Genomic DNA, 23,416 nt, shown 5'->3' on the forward strand with positions numbered 1-23,416 from the left:
GGGGATTAACATAAGAATAAAAAAAAAAAGAAAGTCTCAGTAAAAAAAAAAGAATAACAATGATGATGGTGAAAATAATCACTGCTAACTTCAGCCTTCAATTCTTGTTTAATGTAATCCTAAAATATATCAACATTCATCCTTCTTTAGTAAGTGCACAGCATGTAAAATAAATGTGTGCTTCCTTTCTGAGAGAGGACTCTACAGGTCACCTGAGTCACCTTCCTCCTTTAAAATCATTATGAGATGCAAGGAACATGAAAGCTGGGCAGTCCCTAGAAGGTATTTATTTTTAGAAAGGCCTACAACACCAGACTTTCTTGTCATTTGTTTCTTCTAGAAATGGAACATAGGGGTAAATCTACTTAATAAATCATTATAACCAACAGAGCTTTTATTTATTTATTTATTTTCTTTTAAAGATTTTATTTATTTATTTGGGAGAGACAATGAGATAGAGAGAGCATGAGAGGGGGGAGGGTCAGAGGGAGAAGCAGACTCCCTGCTGAGCAGGGAGCCCGATGCGGGACTCGATCCCGGGACTCCAGGATCATGACCCGAGCTGAAGGCAGTCGCTTAACCAACTGAGCCACCCAGGTGCCCAACCAACAGAGCTTTTAAAAATTTTTGTCTAGTAACATTCTACTGACATCACTTGGTACTCTTAAAGATACTGAGATTAAGAGAAAGTTTAACTGAGGAACATCTCTAATCAAATGAATTACACTAATCTTCATTTTTTCATTCAAATATATTTACTGAGTAGTTATTTTACACTGAGGCTAATGGGAAATGCCAAGGTAAGGCACCCCTGAATCAAAAAGTTTATAACCTAGGGAAGCCTGGGTGGCTCAGCTGGTTAAACATCTGCCTTCGGCTCAGGCCATGATCCCAGGGTCCTGGGATCGAGCCCCACATCAGGCTCCTTGCTCAGCGGGGAGTCTGCTTCTTCCTCTGCCTGCTGCTCCCCCTGCTTGTGCTTGCTCTCTCTGACAAATAAATAAATAAATCTTTTTTTTAAAATAGTTTATAACCTAATACAGTCCTAGTGTATTTCCTAATATAATGAGATTCCTCGAAGTCTCAGAAATTTTAATGTCAGCCTACCATTTTAAGTGTATTAATCAGAAAACATTACAGAATTAAAGGGGAGCATTTAAATTTCACTTGTAAAAATAAGAATTACTTATAAAACCACAGAGATGTATACAATCATGGAATTACTTATAAATGAGAATATTTGTTTTGTAACAAAATCATAGCATCACAGATGGTCAAAACCGCCAACACCCTCATCGCAATCACTGGGTCTCCCCCAGGACAGTAAGGCAACTAGGCGCCAGCAGAGGGGACAGGTGCTTTCAATTTCATACTGAATAACTCTCCCTTGCAAAAAACAAGGGCTTCAGTGAGAACCAACACATTTAATGGGTGTTCTGGCACCAACAAGTCAAATGGCGAAGGGCAAAGAAACAAAAGTATACTTAAGTACCCTCAACAGAATATACATATGCGTGTGTGTGTATATACACATAGATATATATGTATGTATGTATGTATTTATATATATATACTTTTTTTTTTTTAGGAAAATAGATCTGCTCCATCACCTCTATGAAGAAAAGAGTTATGGACAAATACTTCTGAAGGCACACACCAAGTCCCTAACTTTATCCTTGTAGAACAGAGGCCCCCAAATCCCCAACAGGAGCAGACAATTTCTCTATTGGTATACTACGACTTCATGCAATGAGGAATCTGAATGATTCACTCAACAAATATTATTCAATACCAATTCTGATAGGGAATTCCAAGAAGTGAGCCCTGGGAAATGTGCCTTCCACCTCCCATGACATGTACTTGAGGATTTAGGCTGTAAGTTCCACAGGGACAGGAGACACACCACCACATCCCTTCTGGCAACAAAGCATCTTACGCATGGCAGAAATTCAGTAAGAGTTGCTGTCTGACTTCCAAAGACTATATAATTTTGTTGTAGAGATAAGTCATCTATGAGCATGTCATGTGTAGTGTGATTATAAAGAAAGGATTGCCTTTTTTCCATTAATACAGATACAAGAGCTTCTCTTCAATATGCCTTTCAAAACTGTCACCTGGGATGGACCCTGGGTGGCTCAGTGGGTTAAGTGTCTGCCTTCAGCACAGGTCATGATCCCAGGGTCCTGGGATCAAGCCTCTCTCTCTAATAAATAAATAAAATCCTTAAAAAAAAAACAAACCTGTCACCTTGGAACACTATCAATTTATCCCAACACTACTTTTCAAAACCAAAAGGATGTCTTAAATCACTTTAAGAGCAGCAAATTATCATTTGAAGGTAGATTCGATTTCTAGGACAAAGATATTCCAAACACAGATGAAAACAAGTTATTCTCTCTAATCAGTTGTGTAAAGATCAAAGATTTTTAAAACATAATGTTGGCAGGGTTCAGAGAAAGGAGCCCTCTCATGCATTGTAAAAAGGAATGAAAATTGAGACTTTTTAGAGGGTAATGTGGTATCATCTATCAAAGTATAATGAGTACCTTTTGGGAAACCCTACTTGTAGGATTTGCCTTTAGGAGATAACTATGCAAAAATATTTATCTCAGGATTGTTTATTATACTGAAAATCTAAAAGTAACATATACATCCATCAGTGAGGAGTGTATCATGACACACACATGTAACAGAATACTACACAGTCATTAACAATACCTGGTAGAGAATGGATAAACAAAATGTGGTATATACATACAATAGCCTTAAAAAGGAAGAAAATTCCGACACATGCCACAACATGGATGAACCCTGAGGAGATTATGCTCAATGAAGTAAGTCACAAAAAGACAAATATTGTATGATTCCACTTATATGAGGCACCTAGAGTAGTCAAATTCATAGAGACAGAAAGTAGAATGGTGGATGCCAGGGGCTAGAGGGAGAGGGGAATGGGGAGTATTTATAATAAGTATGTTTAAGTTTGGAAAGATGAAAAAGTTCTGGAGACTGATGGTGGCAATGGTTGCACAATGTGAACATACTTAATGTCACTGAACTATACTCTTAAAAATGGTTAAAATGGTAAATTTTGTTATGTATTAATACAATTTTTTTAAATTAAATTTTTAAAAAATGTCTAGGAAATGCCACATTAAACAAAATTAAGTTTTCTTCTTGCTGTTTAATTACAGACTTCTCAATGCTTTTAAACTACTAATGTGGGGCACCTGGGTGGCTCAGTCATTAAGCGTCTGCCTTCAGCTCAGGTCATGATCCCAGGGTCCTGGGATCGAGCCCCGCATCAGGCTCCCTGCTAGGCGGGAGGCCTGTTTCTCCCTCTCCCACTCCCTCTGCTTGTGTTCCCTCTCTCACTGTCTCTCTCTCTCTGTCAAATAAATAAATAAAATCTTAAAAAAAAACAAACTACTAATGTATATTGTGAATCTCCAAGAGTGGGGAATCTCACAATGCAATATATCCCAAATCCCAAACTTATCTGATCCTTAATCATTTTTTCCTCCAGGAACACTAACACATATCAATGTATAAGAGATTCACAGGGGGTGCCTGGGTGGCTCAGTTAGTTAGTTAAGCGTCTGCCTTAGGATCAGGTCATGATTCCAGTTGTCCTGGGATCAAGCCCCCAAGTCGAGGCCCTGCTGAGCAGAGAGCCTGCTTCTCCCTTTCCTTCCCGCTTGTGCTCTCTCTCACTATCTCTGTCTCTCCCAAATAAAATCTTAAAAAAAGAGATTCACAGAACATGGTTTAGAAATGCTACTTTACATTTTTACAAATACTGTTTCTTTGGGCCTTGAACAAGACTTCCCTGGATGTTACCAATTCTTTTTTTTTTTTTAAGATTTTATTTATTTGACAGAGAAAGACACAGGGAGAGAAGAAACACAAGCAGAGGGAGTGGGAGAGGGAGAAGCAGGCTTCCCATGGAGCAGGGAGCCCGATGCGGGGCTTGATCCCAGGACGCTGGGATCATGACCTGAGCCAAAGGCAGACGCTTAATAACTGAGCCATCCAGGCGACCCTGGATGTTACCAATTCTTGACTTGGAGATAACTGGTCCTTTTTATATACCTTTAGGTTACCTGGATAAACAATTTCAGCCTCCAGGAGGTCTGTTCCCCAAGATGCCCTACTTTCCACAGATTCTCCTACTTTTCAACTACAGGTTCCTTTCAAAGCATAGAGATTTGTTTTACAAAAATGAAAGCAAAAAGGACATCCACACAGAGTGGGAGGACATGAGATATCCCAAAGTGACACACAGTCATTTTTAATGTACTAGGTGGGTCTCCTTTTATACTTCATTCATTTGTTCAACAAATATTTATTAAGTTCCTACTATGTGCTAAGTGTTGTTCCAGGTGCAATTTAGATGCTATTACCACTTTACATAACAATTTGTGTGCATTAATAACCATGTAACTTGCCTGTGTTAACTTGGAATATGCCCTACACAGGGGAGTAAATTTTTAATGGTATCAAGTCTTAATACAAGTATATTTTTAATAATAGCTTCATACACATACACTCTCCAAACTTTGTTTGCAATGGCTTATAGAAGAACATAAGATACAACATAGTAAAAAAGTAAATTAGAAAAGTGGCAAAGGGTAAGTAACTCTGGATGAATGTTGTAAGATCTTGTACATTTGCCAAAGGAAGACTGCAGAATCTCAGAAGCTAAAAGCAATTATAATAACTAACTTTATTTATTACAAAAGCTAGACTTGCTCTTTCTTTTTTAGATGGATTAATTCATATAATTTTCAAAATAACTCTATGAGATAGTATTTTTGTCCCCATTTTACAGATGAAAAAACTGAAGCAAATAAAAAACCTGCCAAAGCTAGACAGCGAGTAAGTCTGAGGAATGCATTATACAGCCTCCCAAAACAAAAAGGAACAAAGAATTGCAACAGTCATAATAAATGAGATTTTGAAAGATCATGTGGTTGAGTTCTTTGGGTTCTGGGTCCTGAGAGAAATTTCTGTCAAGGATCTTTGTGGAAGATGTAATACAGTAAATGTGTTATGCAGTAGACCAGACCCTTAGCCTCCCCTCAACTCATGCAACTGTGATTTATACAATAGCAAGAAATAAGCAATGCATATAATGGTTGTTCAAAAATAAAAGTCACAAAATTTTACACAAGAAAGAAACTTCAGAGATCACCTACTTGTTGACCTGAAACCACAGAGGAAAGGTTTACTTTAAATTCCAAGTTAGGTGTAAGCATCTTTTATCTTTTTAAAACCCTTAGAGATTCATGCAACTTCAGTTGCAAACAAAGTCCATAACTGAAATATTCTGTTTCTTTAAATAACCCAAGCATGAGCAAATGAGCCCTCCCTATACTTCCTCACTCCCTAAGGACCTGAGATAGGTCTTAAACATGACTTAAAATGCTCGCATTCAGCCAGTGATTAAAAGGAAATTCCCCTTCCTAGATTTTCAAAGCACTCTATACACCTACTTCCTTCTGCCAGACAGACTTCAAGCCCCCTTACCTGCAATCTGTGAAAACTTGTCTGAATAAGCAACAGCCTGAGGCTTCTCCAAGGTCTGCAAACTCCCAATCAAAAATTACTGCTGCCCCATCAATGTGTCATATAAATGCTGGCATGTTAATTGTGTATTTATAAGATTGTTAATGGTTAGTTAATTTACCTCCCACACTATTATTGTACTTGAAATGATTTAACGTCTGCTGAGGGAGTTAACAACATGTAACAGCAGATGCGAGATTTTTTTTTTTACCTTTCCTCACTGTACCCCTACTTCATGCTATTAGCATTAACTTCAAGTCAAACCTGATTCCTATACAGGATTCCTTAAGAGTGTTACAGAAGCACTCACATTTATTTTGCACAGCAAGGAATGACCATAACCTAGAAAAACAAAAGCCTTTTTACTATATACAAAGTCTTTCATGTATAAAAACCAAGAGACCCCTTTACTAAGATTTGAGCATCTTTTTATCTAGTAAAGTTCAGAACTCATACCTCCTGGAATTTGAAAATCACTGAAATGACCAGTAAAATAAAACATACTTTATTGTTTTTAAATCTTTTTCTAACTCTAATATAACTTTAAATTAAATCTTCATTTATTTTTTAGACCAGCAAAAATTAAATTTTTTGTTCCTTTCGAGAATTAAAATCTCAATGTGAATATGCCTAATTTTATTAGACAGTAAATAGTGAGCTTCTATAGCTGGGGAGTTTTTCCTTTCAGAAAAGTACTTGCTAGACTCAAAACAACAGAAAAGAAATGCTTGGATCTTCTTTTAAATAATATATTCATTCACTAAACATCATTGAGAGCTAGGCACTGGGAATCCTACAAAAAATTATATGAACATTGGCCTGCACCTTCCAGAGGCTTACAAACTTCAGCAGATGAGCTATGCTGTATACATATATAAACGTAACATAAAGCAATACATACTAACCATCAAATGAGACACTAAGTCTGTTTTCCAAGAGACAAGAAAGTTACAGAGGCTTTAGGAAGGAAGAAGGTCCCAGGGATGACCAGGCTTTCATTAGGCAGACACACAAGAACAGTAACAGATGATGTTACTGAACTCTTATTATCAGCTGTACTTTCAGGTAACAACATATTTCATCCTTACAACCAACCCAAGAGGTAGGTATTAATATCATCCCCATTTTATAGATTAAAAAAATTAAGGCTTAAAGAAACTAAGTAACTTGTCCAAGATCACATGGTGGGTTTTTTAAAGGCCAGTCTTTACAGCTCCTCCTGTCAAGAGGAGGAGTCTATTTCCCCACCCCTTGAATCTGGCCTCACATTGTGATTTACTCTGATCAACAGAATGTAATGGAAGTAACTTCTGAAGCTCAGCCTCAAGAGACCTTGCAAATTTCTGCTGTCACTTTCTTTGGAACACATGTGAATCATTGAAAGAAGCTTGGGGAAAAAATAAATTAAAAAAAAAAAGGACGTTGGGATAACAGACCACTTAGAGAGGCTCAGTTGTCCGTCATTCCAGCTATCCTGCTAAGGTCTCCTAATGAGTGACTGAGGCCATCTGGGACAAGCCAGACCCCCACCAACCTACCAGGAGACCAGGTTTTCCCTCCTGTAAAATGTCTCCTTTGGACCCTGACCCTTGATTTTTCTTGTACCACTAACCTCCACCTGAAATGTCTCTGAATCTTACCATCTGCCAAGATCCAGTTAAAGGGAGCCTGGTACAGTATAGTGCCTCTCAAACTTGTCCATGAACACACCTGAAGGGCAGAGGAGAGTGACCAGGAATCAAGGTATGAGAGAAGCTAGGAGGAGCCATCTAAAGCAACATGCTATAAGAAATTTATTTTTAGAATTCATTCATAGTTTCCATTCTATCCTATAATATACTGCACCTGTATTTGTTTTAACAGGAAAAAAGTTTTACCTTTGAATATATCACTAAAATTGATAGTCTAGGAATATGTGCCATGTTTATTTTTGGCTTTTAGTACTCCCTGGCACATACTGGGATTCTCATAAACCCAGTCTAAACAGCAAGGTCTAGTGGAGAAACACTGGATATCAGAAATATCTGATTTTGTGAAGATAAAATGGCATTTTATCAATGGACAACTCAAGATCTAAATTTTGCTCAACAAATGTTCCCTATGACTAGTATGAAGAACAACTGTAGGGGCTCCTGGCTGGTTCAGTCAGTACAGCATGTGACTCCTGATCTCGGGCTTGGAAGTTTGAGCCCCACGTTGAGTGTAGAGATTACTTAAAAATGAAATCTTAAAAAAAAAAAAGAACAACTATAATTACTAATAACACTAAACTATATATAAAGTTGTAAGCGGCGCCTGGGTGGCTCAGATTGTTAAGCGTCTGCCTTCGGCTCAGGTCATGATCCCAGGGTCCTGGGATCGAGTCCCACATCGGGGTCCCGGCTCAGCGGGGAGCCTGCTTCTCCCTCTGGCCCTCTCCCCTCTCATGCTGTTTCTCTCTCGCTCACTCTCTAAAAAATAAATAAAAATCTTTAAAAAAAAAAAAAAGTTGTAAGCACAAGTTAGAATAAAATCCCTGTTCTTATGCAGCTATTATAAAACAATCAGTATTTTCAAAGTGTTTTGAAATGTTTAATAGCTAACAATAGATGTGAAACCTCAGACAACCTACCCACCCACCCCCCTCAAAACTCCAAATACGCCAACATTTTTGGCTGTTACAAGAAATCTGCTAGTTTGGGGCGCCTGGGTGGCTCAGCTGGTTAAGCGTCTGCCTTCAGCTCAGGTCATGATCTCGGGGTCCTGGGATGGAGCCCCATGTCAGGCTTCCAGCTCAGCGGGGAGTCTGCCTCTTCTCTCCCTCTGTGCTCTTTCTCCCTCTCTCTCAAATAAATAAATAAAATCTTAAAAGAAATCTGCTAGTTTGTTGCAATGTAGCCCTAAATTATTTTTCCAGTGGGTGTTGTCTCACTGACATAATAGATTTGATTGACACTTGTAAAAATAAACAAATAATTTTAGGTTTTACTTTAATACTTCAGGTAAAAATGTTTACAGTTTTATTTAGAGTGAAGAAATGAATAATGCCAGAGAAACTAGGCTGCTTCCCAATGTGAAATTACCAATATAGGAGCTGAAACCATAAACAGCACTCAACTGTCTACCAAATACTCATTCACTGATTTTATTCATTTGACAAATATTTATAAAGCACTTACTATGTGCCAAGCACCAGAGATTTAAGGCTGAACAAAAAATGAAAAAAGACTTGGTCATTGCCTTCAAGGAGCTAAAAGTTGTGTATGGTAGTCAGAATTCTAAGATGGCTCCAGAAATTTTTGTCTCTTGATATCCACGCAATTATGTCATGCCCACCCCTTGACCGTGGATAAAACCTAGCTGAAAGAGTATATAGCAAAAGTGTTGGGGGGAGGTGTGGGGGAAGTTATACCCTTGATTACTTTCTGTTATATAAGACTCCATCCTAGATAACTGAAAATTTCAGAGAGAATTTCCTGCTGACCTCAAAGAAGCAAACAGCCAAGTTATGGAACAATATATGGCAAAGACCTGAGAATAGCCTGTAGGAGTTGAGAGTAGCCCCAGTCAACAGGTAGCAAGAAAATGAGGACCTTAGTCATATAGCCACAAGGAAATGAATTCCACCAACAATCTGAAGGAGCTTGGAAAGAAATCTTTCCCTAGTTGAGCCTCCAGATGAGGCTGGAGCTATCTGACAGCTTAATATCATTTCTTTGAGACCCTCAGTAGAAAACCCAAGATGAAGCCATGATGCCCAACCCATTAAGAGAATAAATTTGTATTGTTCTAAACCATTAAGTTTGTGGTTATTTGTTATGCAGCAAGAGAAATGAAAATAGTGCAGGAAAACAGCCTAGACCCCTTTGCCTTCATATACATTTAAGGCTCTCTACAACCCAATTTTACTCACCTGCCCCTTCTCCCCAGCAGGCAACTCCCAGAACTCTCTGAACACAATTCGTCAGCCATCGGTAATGATAATCCCCTCGAATGTGCCCCTCTCCATTACAAACCTTATTTGTCGAAGCGTAACTCAACAATCTCATCCTCTGTGAACTCTTCTCCAATCTGCAGGGTCCAAAACTGTTTTAAAAGCACTTTATTTCTACCTTCAATACAGTTAGTTATATGAGTATCATGTATAAGGAACTGCCAATTTCAAACTTTTTGATCCAATTCTAGAATCAGAAATGTAGTTACTGCTCTCTCTCTCTCCCCATCATTTATAAAGTTGCTAAAGGCAGGAATCTCTAGACCCCAACAATAATGCAGTGGTTCTAACGTGGTGGTTCTCAACTAGAAGGCAATTTTGCTCCCCAGGGGACATTTGGCAATGTCTGGAGATATTTTTGGCTGTCACACTGTTAGCATCTAGTGGATAAATGCCAGGGATGCTGCTAAACATCTTACAATGCACACAACAGCACCCATGACAAAGAATTATACCCCCAAAAAAGGTCAATATCAATGACGCCAAGGTTGAGAAACCCTGCTGTGATATGCTATGTGGAGCCACTAAATTTGTGGTAATTTCCAACCCCCTTGGAACAGTTTCATTGATACTGAGCCTAAACTATACAATCTATGCTCAAATCTTCTCAGTACTAAACAAGTTCAACTCCCAGTATCTGTTTACTGGAATTTTAACATACCCTAAGGAAAATCAAAGCCCAAATTACTACAACAAATACAAGTCGTGCCCCATCAAGCTTAATCTGAAGCCTATCCATCCTGCTTCATCTGGCTACCTCCTACTCTTTCTTCAAAATCCAGCTCAAAATGGTCAATTCTTCTAGGAAACCTCCCCAATGAATCCCACAGACCAGGTTAGCTGCTCCCTTCTTTGTGGTCCCATTGCACTGCACTTTGTCACTACTTCCACCAAATAATTAATCCAGCTCATTGTCTGTTAGTAGTAGGTACTATGTGTTTGTTGAATTTATTCATTGAACAAGTATTTATTGAAGCCTACCATGTGCCAGGCACTGTTATAGATGCAAAGAGTACAGCAGAAAACAAAGCAGACAGTCCTGCCCTCATGGAATTCACATTCTAATGGGGGAGACAGACAAAACAGAGAAGTAAATTATAACAGTAAACTAGAAGTGCTATGGAAAAAGACAGGACAGGGAAGAGAGGTGGGCATGCCAGGTGGTGGGTCATGGCTGCAACTGCAAATAAAGTAGTCAAGGAATGCTTCACTGAGAACCTGACATTTGTGTTAACATTTGAAGGAGGTAAGAGAACAAGCCATGTAAACTTCTGAAGGGAAGTGCATTCATTGCCAAGTGAGGGTAGTACGTCCAGCACTGTGGAAGAAGTAGCAAGGAGTCCAGCAAGGAAGCAAGTAGTAGAGGATGAGGTCTGGAAGAGTGCAGCAAACATGTGCAGCCTTACAGGCCATTCTAAGGACTCTTCTTTTACTCCGATTAAAGTGGAGAACCACCAGAGGATTGTGATATGATGTAACATTTAAAAAGGATCTCTCTGGCTGCTATGTTAAAGTTTGAAGGAATGAATAAATGAATGAATGAACAAACTAATCACACCGATTTATTTAAAAAATAATTATTTATTCATATTTTGGTTTTCTTTCTAAACTCTAAGCTCCTTAAGGACACTGTCTTATTCATCACTGTGCTGCCAGATTCTAGTAGAATGTGGCTGGCATCCAATAAGAGCTCAGCGTGGAATGAACAGATGAACAAATGGATCTTTCTTGTTCCCAAAGGGTTGTGCCATGATTTTCCCCAAAAAAGGCCCCTTATCCATGGTGCCGGTTCAGTAGATAAGTATCCCACTACAGTCTAAGATTTATTTTCCTTTTATTGTCTCCTTGATGTTTGCAGTTTGCTTAAATAGAAGAATTGAAGAGAGTTGTTTCCACTTACCTGGCTCTCAGGCTAACCACATCATCAATTAACAGAAGCAACACAGTTCACTCCAAGCACCACTCAGGAAACCTGAATTCCAATTCCTTAATTACCAGGGATCTAATTACATGGCCTTGGACAAGTCACTTCTTTAAGCCCCTTTAAACCTGTTTTACACATCGGTCCATTTCTGCATCTGCTACATGGGGAGTTTGAACTATAAGAGGTACCTTTCAGCTCTCACTCTATCCCAAGCACATGTGAGAACGAGGAGGTATGGTTAGGAATGTACCTGAGAGTCCAACTAAAAGGTTTTGTGTTTTCGCTTCAAAGGAAAAATGAATTCCATTTTAAGTTTTACTTGTATCACTGTGCCATGGTTCAGACTCTAAGAATAGAAGTACAAGGAATTCCTTTTTTGACAAAGATTTTAATAGTATCAACATTTTGGCAGCGAACCCACTACAAAACTGAGTGGGTTGAATGGTCTTGACTTGAGTTGAATGGGCATTATTGCCACCTGGTTTTTTTTTTTTAAATGCTATTATGTATAAAAAATGGTTTTTAGAACTCTAAGAGTAAACATATCTGGAATTCCAGGTTATTGTCTCTAGCCTGCCTCAGGACTAACAATGGGATGACTTCAAGTGAGTCAGGTGTCCCTGACTCTGTTTCCTCAGCAGGGAAATATCCATAATCTATGTCCTCTCCACTTCATAGGGATACTTAGAAAAAGAATATTTATAAGCTCATTCAACTTCTAATGAATGAAGGACAGCAATGAGATCATCTAAACTAGCAGATAATCCCCAAACTATTTTTCTGTGATTCTGAAAGGTGCTTTATACTTTCATTTGAATGGAGCTTTCATAACCTCAATAAATGATAATTGTTATTATTGTTATTAACAAAACTACACTAACTGCCAGTTATTTTGTTTACAACCTTCTAGTCTTTTTTTTTTTTTCCTTTATAAAGCATCACCACATGGATCAAAATGAGGATAGGGCAGCAGGGTTGGCTTCATTCTGCCTATAATGTTATACAGTCAGGGTAGAAGTGTTTCACAAAACACGACTTAAGAATAATCAATTCTCTGGATTCCAGAAGGTTGCTTATTCATTTAGCAAGCACTCACAACATCACTTACAAAATTGTGAGGTAGATTCTATTATTATTTATGTTTTACAAATCAGGAAACTGAGGCACAGACTTACCCAAGGTCACAAAATTAGTAAAAGGTGGAGCCAGGATAAACTATGCAATCTGGCTCCAGAATTCCTGCTCCACACAATTACTACATGCTGCCTTAAATTTCCAATGTAAGTCCATTTCATCACACTCCTCTTAATTCTCTTCTCTCACTAATCTAGATATGGGTATAAGCAGACTTCCCTGTTCATTCAGCAAACAGGAATACCTCCTCCAGGCTGGCAGTCAGGAGTATAAAGTAGTAAGTCTTATTCCCTATCCCCAAGAGGTAAGCAAGGGAGTCAAGAAAAGGAGATAAGTACATAAACGGTCACAATAAAGAGTTCACTCATATGTGGAATTTAAGAAACAAAAGAGATGAACATAGAGGAAGGGAAGGAAAAATAAAATAAGACAAAAACAGAGAGGGAGGCAAGTCGTAAGAGACTATTAACTATAGGGAACAAACTGAGGATTGCTGGAGGGGAGGTGATGAGGGGATGGGGTAACTGGGTGATGGACATTAAGGAAGGCACTTTGATATAATGATCACTGAGTGTTGTAAGGCAACTGATGAATCACTGAATTCTACCTCTGAAACTAATAATACAGTATATGTTAATTAAATTGAATTTAAATAAAAAAAATTTTTAAAATAAAGATTGAGAACGATGCTAGAGGATTCTATAACAAAGTATTATGGAAACACACAGGAAAAATATCTAAATAAAACTAGATATTCAGACAAGGCTTCAAGAGATGAATGACTAAGATCAAGATAATGGAGAATGATCACTTCCAACTTAGTCACCTCAAGAATAATGGGGAGGGGGCTGGCAATTAAATAATCTATAATGCTGCCTCCTTGATCAAAAATGTTTAAAATAAAATTTGCTCCAGATCTATCCTATGGACTACAGATTAACATCAGGCCATGCATGGGTTATTACAGAAGCAGGAAGAGATAACTAACTTCTGAGGTGGGGGAAGCACAGAGAATCGGGTAGGCTGACAAAAGGTAGGTAGGAGAGACAAAGAGAAGCAATCAAGCATCAGATTGCCTGGGTTCAAATCTGAACTCAGCTACTCACTCACTATGGGACCTAGGCAAAGTAACAATTTCAGTGCCTCTGTCCCCACACCTGTAAACAGGAATAATTTTGGTGCCCATCTCATAGGACTGTTGTGAGGATTTAATGAATTCACATATGTTATGTGCATATAACAGTGTCTGGCCCATGGTAAACATTATACAAACGTCTACTATTATTATTGCAGTTATTCCTTGTTCTGCAATGAATCTTCAAAGATAAGAAGTTGGATGGCTGGAAGAAGGATCAAAGAGACAAACTCATCTCTTCCAAGTAGAAGAGACAACATGAGATAAGGCATTAAAACAAGAAACAGCAGCATGTGTATTTAGTAACTAAAACTACATAGAGTTCAAGTTGCTGATTAGATGAGCATTTCAGAGAGACTGTTCTGGCAGGTGCACAGATTAATCTGACGGACAAGACATAAGATTAGTTATGAGGCTGTGACTACAGCTCAGGGAAAGATGATGAAATCTGAGTAAGGCAGTGAAAGATAGGTCTAAAAATTTAATAGATAAGAAATATACAGAAAATAAAATTGCTAGAACTGGGTGACTGGATATAGAGAGTTAAGGAGAAGAGGAGACTCTCTGGCCTGCATGATAGTGCCAACAAATGAGACTGTAAACTCAAAAGTAGGAACAGCTTAACAGGTGGAGGGAAAATGAGGAATTACGTTTCAAACACAGTGAACTTGAGATATCTATGGAGTACCCAAATAGAGATTCATCATGATGTAAACCTGACAGCCCAGGAATGAGGTCTGAGTGAATTTGGGAGACTACAACATATAAGTGACACACAAAGAATATGCAAATCTGAAGCCTAGGAAAAAGCAAATTTGGACGACATCAACATATAAATGACAGATGAAGCCATAGATGTGAATGAACTTATCCAGGGAAAATATGTAAGGAAAGAAGAGCAGTAACTTAGGAACAAAATCCAAGGAATAGCAAGAGTTAAAGGATGGGGCAAGAAGAAGAAATCCTAGAAGCTGTGAAAAACAAGTCAATCTTTGCCTAGATTCTGAAGTTAGAATCCATGCTGTGGAAATTCACAAATTCCTAGGCAGTTACTTTCTTTACTGGCTTTTCCCTCTCCCCCATTACCTAGTAAGAAGTTCCAAACATTGGACTGGGAAGTCCTTCAGAGGAAAAGACTAAAAGCCTTATTTGGCTTCCTGTCACTAATATCCAATATAAGGCCTGGTACATACATGCTTGAAGAATAAACCTGGTGGAACAAGAAAAATGGAATATTTCCCATTTATCAAGACAAGGGGCTCATGGACCTCTTCGAACCTAAGGTTGCTTCCACCCCAGACCAGAGCAACAGAGTCTGAAGAGAGCAGAAACAAAAAGGGGGCAGACCTTATACTCTGCTGCTGAGAATGTAAAATGGTTGGCAGTTCTTCAAAATGTTAAGCAGAGTTACCATATGACCCTGTAATCCATTCCAAAAGAACAGAAAACATATGTTCACACAAAAACTTGCACAGGAATGTTCACAGCAATATTATTCACAATAGCCAAAGAGTGGGGAAAAAAACATATCTCCCTCAACTCATGAATGGATAAGCAAAATGTGGTCTCTCCATACAATGGAATATTATTCAGCAATAAAAAGGAATGAAGTACTGACACATGCTACAACATATCTGAACTTGAAAATATTATGCTAAGTAAAAGAAGCCAAACGCAAAAGGCCACATAATGTATGACTCCATTTATATGAAAGGTTCACTGAAAGTAGATTAATGGTTGCCAGGGGCTGTGGGAAGGAGGAATGAGGAGTGACTACTTATGGGTATGGGGTTTCCTTTTGGGTGATAAAAATGTTCTTGAATTATATAGTGATGATGGTTATACAATTTTGTGAAAATCAAACTGTATACTTTAAAGGGGAGAATTTTATGGCATTAAGAATTATATCCCAATTTTTAAAATGGGGGTTGGGGGGTAGAAACACAGGAAGGCTAGAATCCATGCTGCATCCTAGATTTCTTCTACTTCAGGCTATTCTAACATAATGATGCCAGCAAATCACTTAACTGAACAGTGGTGGCAACTGTAACCATGAAATTTTTTTTGGTAACCATGAAATTTTTTAAACACTTTGCAATATATGTTGATTATATCAAAGAGAGATGAAATGCCTCATGCAAAAATGGGAGCTTCCAAGTCTTTTCCTCAGGAAAAGGAGAACTTTCATATATGTTAGTGAACTTGTGTGGAGGTAGCTAGTCAACATTTCTAGTTGAGGAAGATTAAATCCTAGTACCAGAAATCCCAACAGAATCTTGGGACTTTGCTGAAACACTCAGGTGCTGGAGCACCTTCTCCTACCAAAGCATCAGACACTTTAACCCACACTAGAGCTGGGCAGAAGAAGCCACAGAGTTAACAACACAATACCTCTGTCAACTGGTCCTTGAGGAGTACTTCTCTTCGCTTTGGAATAAACAGAAGGGGAGAACACCAGAAAGGCAACATGGCATGGCAGAAAACACAAGGCTCTGGAGAGCTACAGTGTGCTCCCAATTCCACCACCCAGTAACCCAGCAACAGAAAACCGGGAAAAATCTCAGTTTCTCTGGACTTCAGTAAGACATTATTGCATACCCACAAGGCTGCTGTCACAATGCAGGAATCAAAAGTGACTCAAATATGAATACTCTTCCCAACTCACCCGAAAGAAAACTAGTTGGTCGTACTGCACATGTTTTGGTCATATTGGAAAAGAAGGCTCATGACTTCTTTCTGATGTACTAAAGTACATTCTCACACTCAAAATTATAAAACAATTACAATGTCCAAATTAGAATCCTTGACTCCCTTCTTTCTGTGAAACCTAGAGCCATTTAGTTAATCCTATGCATCCTCTTCTTGCTTTAGATTTCATTCACTTTTCTTTATCTCCATAACCTATCCAAGCCACCATCTCTCATCTAACTTGTTCCTAACTTGTCTTAAAATCCTATGGTGCCTTCCCAAACTCTTTAATAAAACTGAACCTTGCCTACATCTGCAGCTCCATCTTCTACTTACCCCTCTACTTCTTTTAACTCTGGCCAAACGCACATTTCAGTTTTTTTCAAGCTTTTGAACGTGTACTCCTTCTGTCTAGAACAGTTTTCTCAGTCCTTCCACTGGCTCAGTTTGCTCCTTCACCCTTCAGACCCCAATTCAGACTTCACCTGCCCCAAGAAGGTCTGACCTTATCAAGTCCAGAGCAGGTACTCCTCCATGCTCACCTTCACTCCCATTACTAAACATTTCTCAAACTAGTCTGTACCAGACTGCAAGTCCCATGATAGCAGTGTCGGTGTACGGAATCTTCATTGCTCAATTCCCAGACATATGCCTAGTGCCTCACGTATAGTCAGCAGATATTGACCAATACATGAATGATTACATTTAAGCAAAATCTTAACTTGACTAAAAGACTTCACATGTTATTTTCTTCATATACAAATATTTTAAAATATTTTTTCATTGTAAAGAATATTACAGATATAAACAAACGCAATTCTTCCTAACAACTGCACGGAAAAAGGCCTTAAGTACACATGCACTTTCTACAACAACAGCTCTCATTGTGATTATATCAAAAGGAACTAAACTACTACCACAGTGGGAATGGCGCTCCTAACACTGTGCTCCTAAAACTCTGAATCTCCGTAACTGGAAAGATCAGAAAAGGTATATATAACGCAAATTACAAGCAGTATAGTCAAAACATGCACTGGAGTGAAAATACATGAAAATCATTATTTTGCTGGCCCCTACCCAGCTCCCACAAAAAAAGGTTAGACACACTTGATAGATATGCCGCTTACTCCACATAGTTCACTAAGTGAAGGTTACTGTGAAATACTTCAAATTCCAGAAGCACTCAGGACTGCAAAGGCCGTGAGAAGAGAACATTCCAAGCACAGACTAATGGACAGAAGAAACAAATGAAATAAACCCTGATGCATGATGACTATCTAAGGAAGTCTAAACTGAAGACTGAATATATTTGTTCCAAAGTCATTAACCAAGCTTCAGTTTCTGAAACATGTTCAAAATACTTAACATATTTTATAGGTCTCCAGTGTAAATGATAGACATTTGTTATTCAAGATAACTAAATAATTGCCTTCGCCTAGTTTAGGGTAAATAAATCTCTATCACATTTCAGACTTAGTTTTGTATTTTGGATTTTTTTTATACCAACAATTTTATTTCTTATTATGTATTTGTTGCCTATGCTAATGAGCATACAGATTTTACCAACTCAGAATTTTTATTATCGTTTTGGGAATGGACCACCCTTTTAATTCTGTTCACATTTTAACTCAGCAACTTTTAATCCAGTGATCAAAGCATCATTACCTTATAGACAAACTGTTTCTCAGGTAAACCGAATTGCCCCACATCAGGAACTTAAGCAAATAAATAAGTACAAAAAAGGCAGAGATTATAAATTAGGGCAGACAAATCTGTATCTAGCCCCACACCGGTAAAGAGCATTCTGTCAATATAGTGAAATGCTAATCTCCTAATTAACAACCTAATTAGGTAATTATGGCTTTGCAGAGGGATGCCGAAATGAAATATGACAACATGGTCACCTCTTTATATGGCACCTGTGGGCTTTTTCAGCTGTCATTGCATAGAGTGCAATATCAATTTGAACAGATGACAAAGTGCTGTCATTTTTCATTCTGATAATATACAGAATGCTTTGGACAGAAGCAGTTTACAAAAAGAAACATCTTGCCTGGTATTTTCCCAATTTAAATATGCTCAAATACATCGTTAAAATTTTTGCATGTTTTTTATATTGTATATAAGAGAATTACCATTTACAACAACAACCCTAACTGGCCATCTTGCTGGTATGTACATGCTGAAACTACTGCAATTTCAATTATGAAATACATGACAATAAGAAAAGCACTGTTAATACTGTTGCCATAAAAATTAAAACCCAAACTTTGACCTTTTTCTTAGAAAAAGTGAGAAAGTCACACTTATCATTTCCCATACCAAAAAAGCACTTCCCAGTATATAAGCATTCAATTCACATAAAAGCGCCATATAACAATGTCCAACCTCACAGAGATAGGAGTGTACTCTGAAAGATAGCTGTCACAAGGCTACCAACAGTCCCATCGGCCACTGAAGAGGACACTGGTACCACCAACACAAATACAACTCTTCTTCCATGATACTGGCTTAAATAGGATTTTGGGGGAGGAGAGAAAGGCTAGCCTGGGAACCTCAACATCATTTATGTCAACACACATGAAACCATATTCTTTTTTTTAAGATTTTATTTATTTATTTGAGAGAGAGAGAGAAAGAGAGAGAATGAGTAGGGGGGGAGTGGCAGAGAGAGAAGCAGAGTCCCTGCTGAGCAGGAAGCCGTGATGTGGGCCTTGATCCCAGGACCCTGGGATCGTGACCTGAGCCAAAGGCAGATGCTTAACCCGACTGAGCCACCCAGGTGTCCTGAAACCATATGCTAAACGTAAACCAATTGAGGTTAAAACTTTGAGGGACACCTGGGAGGCTCAGTTGGTTGAGTGGCTGCCTTTGACTCAGTCATGATCCCAGGGTCCTGGGATCGAGCCCCATGTCGGGCTCCCTGCTTAGCCGGGAGTCTGCTTGTCCCTCTCCCTCTCCCTCTGCCTCTTCCCTGGCTCATACTCTCTCTCTCTTTCAAATAGATAAATAAAATCTTTAAAAAAAAAAAAACTTGAAAATAACCCATTTATTACTTCAGATCATTTGCATTAGTGAAAAGTTTTTGATTGAAATGATTTTCACCAGCTCTACTCATATTTCTTAATACTAAGCTTAAACTAAAATGATTTTACTAGGGAGCCTGGGTGGCTCAGTTGGTTAAGCGACTGCCTTCGGCTCAGGTCATGATCCTGGAGTCCCGGGATCGAGTCCCGCATCGGGCTCCCTGCTCAGCGAGGAGCCTGCTTCTCCCTCTGACCCTGCCCCCTCTCATGTACTCTCTCTCATTCTCACTCTCTCAAAATAAATAAATAAATCTTTAAAAAAAAAATTTTATTAAAAAATAATTTATATTTATCAGTTAATACTTTGGAAAACAGAGAAAAGTATAAATACATAATCTCACTATTTCTTCTTTTCCTTTGCATATATGTTTGATATAATTAAGATTGTACTTTATATAGTTTTATATCCTTTTTTCACTGTATATTACATGATGAACATATTAATGTCACTAAAATTCTTCCAAAAATCTAAGATGACTGCACAATACTTCCATTCAATGGCCTTTCCATAATTTCTCTTTGTTAACTACTGAAGTTGTTTCTAATTTTTGCTGATGTAAGTACTGCTGCAGTGAACATCTTGCAACATAATTATTTTTCCACATATCTGATTATTTCTTTACCAAAAATTTCTACAAAACATATAAACACAGGCAGGAAAAAGAGAGAGGCGAACCATAAAACAGACTCTTAACTACAGAGAACAGAGGGTTGCTGGAAGGGAGGTGGGCAGGGGGAAGGGCTAAATGGGTGAAGGGGATTAAGGAGGGTACTTGGTGAGCCCTGGGTGTCATATGTAAGTGATGAATCATTAAATTCTACACCTGAAACTAACATTACACTGTATGCTAACTAACCAGAATTTAAATAAAAATTTGAAAAAAAATTCTAAAAATGGAATTACAAGCTTAAAAGGCTTGCATGACTTATTTTTTAAGGCTTGGATAAATAATGCCAAGGTGCTCTCCAGAAAACTTTCACCAATTCATATTCCCACTAGCAATATATTTGTAACCAATCTCTGCTAGCAATAAGTATTATGATTAGAGTTTTATTAAAATTTTAAACTTCATATTGTAAGATTATACCTGTAACCAAACGCTTACACAATATAATCAATAACAACTTTCTGCAGGCATTAAGTTTAAAGGAGTAAGAAGGGCCATAGTTGATGACCATCCTAAAACAAGGGCCAGCAACCAAATCTAAAACAGCACGGAAGAGTGGCAAAAGCACTGTGTTCAGAGTAAAAAACAACAATAAAACCAAAGGTTTGAAGGGGCGCCTGGGTGGCTCAGTCGGTTAAGTGTCTGCCTTCGGCTCGGGTCATGATCCCGGGGTCCTGGGATCGAGTCCCGCATCGGGCTCCCTGCTCCGCGGGAAGCCTGCTTCTCCCTCTCCCGCTCCCCCTGCTTGTGTTCCCTCTCTTGCTGTGTCTCTCTCTGTCAAATAAATAAATAAATAAAATCTTTAAAAAAAAAAGCAAAAAAAAAAAAAACACCAAAGGTTTGAATCCAAGCTTTGTCATTATCAGCTCTCTGCCTTCAATCACTTTACTTCTTAAGCTTCAGTTTCAGCATTTGTTAAGATGGAGATAAGGAGAGCATAATATCTCTTGTTTTAACAACTTCAAAGGGCAGTCATGGGCACACCAAAAAAAGGTAATATAAGCAATTGGACGTCTTTATTGGTCTTTAACAGATCAATTCATCTAACCTAAACAGATGACTTCATTCAACCCTACACCTAAAAAAAGCATACCGAGACACCTCCTCAACAGTGCACGCTTGGTAGGTGCACTACATCACAAAGCACAACTAGAAACAAACGAGACTCATCCCATTAGCCAGACATGAAAATGAGTCTCACTTCCTCACAACCACTCCACAGAGTCATTTCTCATCACATTATACCGTATCTGAATGTGTTATACCCCTGCACGCTGATACCTGCATCTCTCCAGAAGCATAATAGTACCAGGTACTCACATAAGTGGTTTCATTTCATCCTCCCAAGCACCAGATAAGACTGGCAGTGTTGGCCTCAGTTTGCAGACTGTCCAGCTCACACAGTTAATAACTGACAGAGCCAGCATTCCAATCCAGGTGGCTGGGACTCTAAAGCCCCACCTCACATTGCTTCAAGATTCAATCTCGGGTCTTGTTAGTATCCTTTACATCAGCAACGAAAGTTCAGATTAAAAATTTACTGTTTTATTTTTTTTTTAATTGCTTTACAAAGAAAACTATTCCTTCCAACAATTTTCTACCATTTTCTCTATTGAAAGAGTACTTATTTATAATACAGTACCTTAAGATAAGTCCACAGGGAACTAAAAAATGTGTTTTTTTTGAGGTTTTACACATTCAGTCCATTTTGTCTGCATCAATAAAAGCACAGAATAAAAATATATCCAAATATATAAAAATATACTCAAGTATAAGATAGGAATCTAACACTGCATATATTTAGGGGTAAATGTGACATAATACTCAATTTATTTCACAAGCAATTACTATAATCTAATTCCAATAGTTACTCTAGTACCTTCTTGCTGTTTCCAGAATTTAAGTTTTGTTGTTTAAGTGGTTTCTCCTATTTTTCACACTTTCAATTACTTAAAACTGTTTTCTTCTTTGGGTCCAAATTTTGTTTCCTATATTAAATCTACTTCCTCTGTATATCTAGACTGCTGCCAACTAGAGATAATAAATTTTGAGTGACTGGTCAGGATTTATTTTCTTCATTTTTATATTCTATGCTATTTCCTTATACAATAGAGTATGAATGAAAACAAATATCTAGAAGAATATTTCTTCAGTTCTCACCTTGTGGAAGCTGGGTATTAAAATAAAAATAGGGGCACCTGGGTGGCTCAGTCGTTAAGCATCTGCCTTCATCGGCTCAGGTCATGATCCCAGAGTCCTGGGATCAGCCCGCATTAGGCTCCCCACTCTGCGGGAGGCCTGCTTCTCCCTCTCCCACTCCCCCTGCTTGTGTTCCCTCTCTTGCTGTCTCTCTCTCTGTCAAAAAATCTTTCAAAAATAAAATAAAATAAAATAAAATAAAAATAAATTAAACCCTTGGGCTGGGAACTCCCTAACCATATTTCTCTGACTATGCTGGGTGTCTCTATGGCCCCTTTCAATCTTGTGTATATAAAGTCAACAAACCACTGTATGCATTTGGGAAGCACCTGGCCTATCAAGGTCCTTTCCCAGAATTAGTGATGAACAAAGAACAGAGGGAAAAGCTGAGCAGTGGCTCCCTACCTGCCATCATGAGAGAAGGAGCAGCATTTTAGATTTGAACCATTCTCCACTGGGGTCTGCCAGTAATCACTTGTGTGACTTTAAGAGTGTCAATTAGAATCAGGAAGCTTGGCATCCTGGAAAGACCTTAGCAGGACTTGAGTCGAGCTCCTCATTATCATCCCGATGGGAAAAAAGATACAAGGATTTGTAAATGACTTGACCAAAATCAAAAGGCTTACTATATTCAGAATTCAAGTCCCTCTCAACCTGGTGCACTTTCTACTAAACTGTCATTCATGGGCACCAGTTTCTTCATCTCAAGAGGTTATGATTATCCTCCTTGTTCACCTCATGTACTGTAAAGAGGACCAAAAGACAAGAACGTAGCATTTAAAGTGCTAAGAACACAAAAGTATTACAAGGTCATCTCATCTAAACCCCATCCTCCCTGAAAATTAGCCTGATTATATAATAAAAGTATTCACCCTGCCACTTCCCCAAATATAATCAGTATGAGTTAATTACAATACACCCCTACTCTGGCAATTTACCAGTAGACTTCTGATCAATAACCATTACATGTATGGTACCTCCTGCTCTGAACAGTGGGCACCAAAATTTCAGCCATCAGGTAGATCAGAGTTCATAATCAGG

At 38.4% G+C, this 23,416-nt stretch overlaps 1 protein-coding gene across 5 annotated transcripts in view; it reads right to left on the reverse strand.

Moving 5' to 3' along the window:
- Positions 1 to 23,416, reverse strand: part of MAPKAP1 (MAPK associated protein 1) — a 246,813-nt gene that overhangs the window by 219,039 nt on the left and 4,358 nt on the right. For 2 of the 5 annotated variants that reach the window (XM_044920481.1, XM_044920480.1), the window contains one exon: positions 7,209 to 7,278. The exons of the other annotated variants lie outside the window; for them this stretch is intronic. The gene's annotated coding sequence lies outside the window, so the exon portion shown is untranslated. The remainder of the gene's footprint in view (positions 1 to 7,208; positions 7,279 to 23,416) is intronic. 5 annotated transcript variants of the gene reach the window in all.

This window comes from Neomonachus schauinslandi, chromosome 13 (assembly GCF_002201575.2).
Source record: "Neomonachus schauinslandi chromosome 13, ASM220157v2, whole genome shotgun sequence".
NCBI classification, from domain to species: Eukaryota; Metazoa; Chordata; class Mammalia; order Carnivora; family Phocidae; genus Neomonachus; species Neomonachus schauinslandi.